The sequence below is a fragment of the Juglans regia genome, chromosome 7, assembly GCF_001411555.2.
Source record: "Juglans regia cultivar Chandler chromosome 7, Walnut 2.0, whole genome shotgun sequence".
NCBI lineage: Eukaryota > Viridiplantae > Streptophyta > Magnoliopsida > Fagales > Juglandaceae > Juglans > Juglans regia.
Window position 1 is genome coordinate 11,791,444 of NC_049907.1, and position 6,874 is coordinate 11,798,317.

At 36.0% G+C, this 6,874-nt stretch overlaps 1 pseudogene; it reads left to right on the plus strand.

The window, feature by feature from the left end:
* Positions 1–3,254: 3,254 nt before the first annotated feature.
* LOC108979125 lies at positions 3,255–4,360 on the plus strand (annotated as a pseudogene).
* The last annotated feature ends 2,514 nt before the right edge of the window (positions 4,361–6,874 follow it).

Below are 6,874 nucleotides of genomic sequence, written 5' to 3' on the forward strand. Positions count from 1 at the left end.
AAAACTAGTGTTCTTTGTTGGAGTTGGTTGATGAAGCAAGTGGCTCTCACCTTTGCCCTCCAGATCCATCTCCTCGAAAGAAACTTAAATGATAAACTCTAAACTATTGAAATCTTAAACTCCCCCTATTCATCCCACAAGACGGGATTAAATAAATATCAAAACTCCAATCCAGAAACAAGATAATTGCGGCTACAATCTAGCCTAAAGATTTGGAAAATAGTTTCGCTTGATTTTCAGAATTCGGGAGGATTTGTTGGTTAACAAATTGAATGCGGAACTCGGAGGGGTCCCGCGGGGTAGATGTCGTGTGCGCTAAATATAACTGGTCTCCTCGCCTACTGAGAGGAAAGACTCTCAACCGGGATGATAGAACCCACTCGCCAACCTACCGAGCAATAAAGCTTTTCCCCTTTTCTACTTGTTGCCCATGATATCGTTTAGGTTGGTCTTTTAAGTTGGTTTGTTAGACTAGTCGTTCAATCTAACCGCCCAGAGCCTTGTCGCCAAGTCTTCTTGCCCAAAAGGTAATATATCATTCATCGCCTAACTCTTGTCGTGAATTCTGGTCGCACCTTTTGGTCGCGAGTCTCATCGCCAAAATCTCATCGGCTCTATTCAGATCTCGCTGTCTCTCATCGGTCTGGATCCGTAGTTTCTTCTTTTGTACCAAAATGCTCTCATTTCACACTAAATTTTCACATTCCTTCAAATCCAAAAAAATAAAGAAAAATATATAGAAATAAAATAAAATCAATAGTATTGAAGGTAAAATGACACTTTTCATAAATAAAAAAGTAATAAAAATCATATAAAAATAACACTTATCAAAATACAAACCATTGATTTGGGAATTAAGGTCTATTAGACTCTTACCTTCTCTAAATTCTTGTTTTTGTTTTTTTTTTTCCTAAGCAAGCAAGTAAACTTCATTAGAAATTAGAAAAAATGATACATGAGAGGGGGTGGGGTTTCCTAACAAACACCCCAGAACAATAACAACAGTGCAAAGTGATGAATAAAAAAGAATAAAAAAAAGTTTTTGCGACCAATGTCTTGGTCTTCACCCATGTCCTACAAAGAGGACGCTGTCTTAAAAGACGGTAATAAGTTGTTCGCAAATTTGAACCACTTCTAGTAGCGGTGGAACCTGCACTGAAAGCGGTGAGAGTGGCAAGTGCACTATTATTTGTTGTCTTGAGATGATTTTTAGAGAGAACCGTAGTCCCTTCTTTGACATCATCAGTTAGGGAAAGAGATAATATAAAGGAAAACACAACATCGGGTGGACTGATCTGCGACCTGTGAACATCTACGTTCCCGCACTCCTATGATGGTGCGTGGCAGCCACACGCCGATGAGATGGAGATGGGGTGGTCCAGATCTGTAAGATCTCAGCAAGATGAAGCTACTGGTACGTCGCATGTAGCCATCGAAAGCGTCAATGAGCAGTGGCACGTGAAGCTACAAGCTGCACGTGAGGTCCAAGCACTGATCATTTTGGCGCGACTCTGCTTCGTCTCAACAGATCGGCGGATGGCGGATGGGGTGGTGGGGCGCATGTAGGTAGATGGCAGTTGGAGAGCAACATATCTGACCAGAACCGAACCGGTGGATGGAAGAGGGAAAAAACACTACTTTGAAAGTGTATACACAATGTAGAAATTGAAAGGAGAAGGAGAGGAGGCGACAACTCTCTCTAAAATGGAGTTTTCTAGAGAGAATATGAGTTTCTCTCTCTAAAAGGCTTTCGGCGTTGAGGTATCCAAAGTTCCTTTGAATTCTTGTTAGTGGGTGTAGAAGTTCATCAATACTATGTGGCCAACCCGGGGAGGTTATCTTATTTAGCCAACTCTATATAAAATGAGCTAATTGGGTTGTGTAAAAAAATAATAATAATAAAATAAAATAAAATAAAAGATAAGAAGAAAAGAGAAAATCTCAGTAATTTATGATGCACATCACAAAAATGGTATATATATATATGTACTATGCTATCGTCCGCACTGCATTATGAAATACAAAACATTGATTTGAAAAGGTCTCCTAGACTCTTACTTTCTTTAAATTTTTGTTAGTGGGTAGAAGTTCATCAATGTTTGATTCTGACTTTCTAGAAGTCTAACATACTATGTGATCATGCCGGGGAGGTTATATCTAGCCATGCCAGCTCTATATAAAATGACCTAGTTGCGTTGTGGAGAAATATATAACAAAAAAAAAGAACAAAAAATCTATCGGCAAAGGTTGTTCTATCTATTCAGCTCTATATAAAATGAATTAGTTGGGTTGTGGAGCAAAAAGACAATAAAATATCTCAATAATTTATAAAAAATGGAGCGCGTTTTGGGCTTCCGTTAATAGTTTCGGTTTGACATGTAAAGGCCACTTGGCCCCTCCCCTGTTCTTATTTTTTATTTGTTTTCTTCCCTCACCCCCCGGCGTCCTTTTTTTTTTCTTCTTCCCAACAGCCCATCCATGGATGAGATGAAAAGAATAATAATTAAAAAAAAAGTTAAAATAAAGGCCACTTGGCTTTTACACGTCAAACGAAAACCCTTGACGGCAGCTCAAAATGGACTCTCTAGCATTTCCCATAATTTATTATGCACATCACAAAATGGTACATACTATGCTATCGTCCACACTATGTTATAAAATGCAAACCACTAATTAGAGAGGACTCTCGTTTAGTTATACAAATCATATAATCTCATTTAATCATTATAATTTTTTTAAATTTTTACATAAAAATATAATAAATAATTTAATTTTTTTAAATCTTAAAATAAAAAATAATATTATAATAATATTTTATTCAACTTTCATCTTTTCTCTTTTTTTTTCATCACATTTCATTTATATAACCAAATGAGGGCTTAGACTCTTGCCTTCTTTGAATTTTTGTTAGTGGGTAGAAGCTCCATCAATGTTTGACTTTGACTTTCTAGCTAGAAGTCTAACATACTATCTGGCCATGCCGGTGAGGTTGTCTTATCTAGCCAGCTGTATATAAAATGAGCTATAGTTGGGTTGCGGAGGAAAAGAAGAACAAAAGAAAAGTGAGAGTTGGAGGCATATTTAAGTAATCTCATCCTAACTAGCAATATACTCAATTTAAGCTTTGACTTGAATTTGTTCTTCTATGAGATTCAAAAGCATAATAATGATTGAATAGGTAATTGAAACCGATAAAAGGAGGTGTTATGGTGGGCATTTTAAAATCTTCAGCTTCTAATAACTCCAATATTTAAAACAGAGAGAGGATAGAACATGGAAATGATGATTACCAATTTCTACTACAGAGCTCTATTATTGCTTCTTGTGAGTTCTAGCTGGGAGCCTCTCCACCTTTGTGGTGCTGATCCTACAGATGGATTCACCCGAGTGCCTCTTACAGAAGAGAACTTTGTGTTGCAGAAGCCATATGATGTACCCCTAGAAGACCGTTACACTTGCAAAAATGGAGTTCGAAGGTTTTGGGTCTACAACAACGACAAGCCCTTCAAGCCTGATAGCCCGACTCGGCCACGTACTGAAGTACGGATAACTGTAAGTTCTTTCTCCCTCTCTACATCCATTTTTGTCATCTTTCCCGAATTCTGGTCAATTTGCAGTTTTGTTGGTGAACTTTTTATTAAAGACATAGCAGCTCCCTGCGTTAAAATATAGATAACATAGTTTCAAGGCCTCACCACTAGACCGGTTGCAAAATGAAAATTATTAGGTACTTTCAAACTATGTATGAATGGTATTCTCTAATAACATGTTGCATAAAGGTCTTGGTGGCAATATCTTTCATTCGAGGAACATTGTTGCCTGAGCTGGCCAGTTTTTTCTTTTTCCTGTGTGCTGTTGTTTTGGTGTGTTTGTTTGAGTCTCCCTCTGGTGAATATAGTTTCTTAAAAATGGGAAACATCGTGAATCACTAGTAAGGGTGCCTTGTATTGACTTATCTCTTGGGTTCTGATCTAGGGATATGACTACACATCAGGAGTTTGGCAGTTTGAAGGCCATGCTTTTGTGCCCAAAGGGACCTCCGGTGTCACAATTGCACAGATTCTTGGTGCTGCCCAAGCAGCCACCACTCTGCAACTAAGGATCTACAATGGAGACATGAGATATTATTCTTCTAAACTGGTGGCCACTGATCTATACGATAAGTGGTTCAGAGTAAACATTATCCACGATGTGGGTGAAGGGAAAGAGAGTTTTTATTAATGGTATCCAAAAATATGAGGGGAATGATAGAGGCCAGGCAGGCAGCATGTATTTCAAATGTGGTGTTTATGCCGCACCAGCTGAATCGAGTAACTACATGGAATCGAGCTGGAAATGGATCAAACTTTACAAAAAGTGATGGCAAAATGTCATCACCAGCCTGCAATAACTAAAACAGCTACATAACTCACTAAGGGAAATATCATCAAGCAACTCCATAATTGTCCCGATATCGGCTTCTACATATTATTCAAATTATGATGTACTCTATAGCCCCAAAAGAACTTATCTCTGAGAAATAAGAATATGGTTGTCAGACACTTTAATTCATAAGTTGGTCAGGCATTAGATACACCAAGAAATAAGAAAATAATTTGAGTCTACTTGAAGTTGAGTCATATTTTCAGAAATAGGAAGCAACCATATCATTCCATTTCATTCATGATTACATCATATAATTTAACCAAGGAGGGGCCTATAAGAACTAAAATTCTTGTTCGTATAATATAATTCCCTTAAATTCTTGTTCAAACTTAAAAGTTTCGAGTGGAAGAAAGATAAACACATAAAATGGTAGGTAAATATGGAGTTATTATTTTGTACATTAGACAATTGGCTTTCTCTTTCAATAGAGAAAAACGTAAATGGAAACATTTTGTTGCAACGAGGTGAAGATTGAACTCGTGAAGATCAATTAGGCACGTTCCATCTCCTATGACCTATCCGGCATTGAGATATGAGGTTTTGCTCTAAGATTAAACTAGAGCGTGTCAACCATTTAGGGGTTTTGCTTAATAAACCCTTTCCATAAATAGGAAACTTATTAAAAAGGCTTTAGGGGTTAGGCACTTAGGCTTCTTTGTGCTCTAAGTTTAATTAGAGCTTCTAATTTCAGTCTTCCCTTTAAGAATAGGCTACATGTATCTTCTTAGGTAGGGGAAAGTTGAAATGCATTAGGAATTAGGACTATAATACTTGTGTTGATCTTCATTGAATATTTAGAATTTTTTTCGACCAGTACAACAACTTCCTTATAAAATAAAAAAGAGAGCAAAAATACAAAATTACTTTGAAAAACACAATATTTAGAATTATAGAATGTGCAAGCGTCGTGCCGTCGCTTTCAAAAAGAGTGAGATCTACTATTAAAAAATTAATTTTTATTTTATGTGGATCCCGTATTTATTCACTTTTTTCAAAGTGATTGTACGGCGCTTGCACACTCAAGACTGCATTTATCATTTCTCAAAAATATAATGTAATTTTATTTATAACTATGGACTAAATGCATCTCTACTATTACGATGGTCTACAAATTGTAAAGTAAAAATTTTCCCATTGAGCAATGTTTGTAATAAAATGTATAATGTGTTGTTTGGTGGCATTGAGGTCTCTCCATATATATGCCAGTCCCTTTAGCTTAGGTGTTCTTGTATTTATGGAAACAAACATTTTTAATTTGTCACATTATTTCATCCAAAGATGGCCCACTCAAAAGCATGATTAATAGTGTCGTTGGAGAGCCAACATGAAACAACCCCTCCAACCAACCTTCATGAGTTGGATTAAAACCAGCATGCATGGCTGTGTTTTTCCATTTTTTTAATAAATCTGCTATTTATAAAAATATAAAAAAATTTAAGCTGACATTGAAATTACTATCATTGTAATGTATATTAAATTTTTCACACATGTTACATTCTCACTGGATGCCACATGGCTTTTGATACATGACCTGGTTATCATTAGTTTTTTTTCTTAGCACGGACAACATTGTCTAATCAATTTATAATAGATAGTCTACTTACAAGTCAACGTAGAAATACATATACATGACATAATTTAATTTATAAGAGAAATTTAAAATTAAAATCTTGCAAATCAAATATTGTCATATTAACAATATGGAAGGTATATCCTCTTTGTACCGGCTTGCAAATATAATTTTCCAATTTACAAACTTAGGTAGAGAATCGATAAAAATTAAAAATATAAGCTTTAGAAAAATGTTAAAATCCTACGAACAATTCAGCACATAATTCAGGAAAAAAAAAGAGACTATTTTATCACTTGGAAACAACCCCCCCCACAAAAAAAAAAAAAAGAGGAAAAAAAATCCAGAAGGACTGCCCTGGGATATTCTCAAAGCCTGTAACCAAGGAGGGGCCTACACGAACTAGAAAGGACGAGCTTGACTTCAAAATCACTTGACTTCCTTCAACAAGCCCCGAGTTGCCATAGCTGTAAGAAAAAAAAACGTATCAGCATCAACTCTCCAGGAAAAAAACAATGGACCATTATCATACCAGAATGAGATTGATAAACCTTTCTCTTAGTCGCCACTTTGAATTCCTGGTGAGCATCAAAGAGCCCCATCTCTAGAAGTACATATCCAAGTTTAAACTCCCATCACAAGAGCTCTTCTTGCACATAAGTAGGGGGCATTACTCCATAAACTTTTGGTTTACTTAACCTTTTCGAGTTTTTAGCAAATATTTATCAGAAATATCAAACAGCAACAGAAAATCCTTTCCACAAGTTAATTTGTAACAAAATCATATATTTTATCTTCATCTTTCCACCAATGTATAATCAACTTACAAAAACTATAAACAGCAATTACGATCAGAAAGCATTCAAGACTTGCAATTAG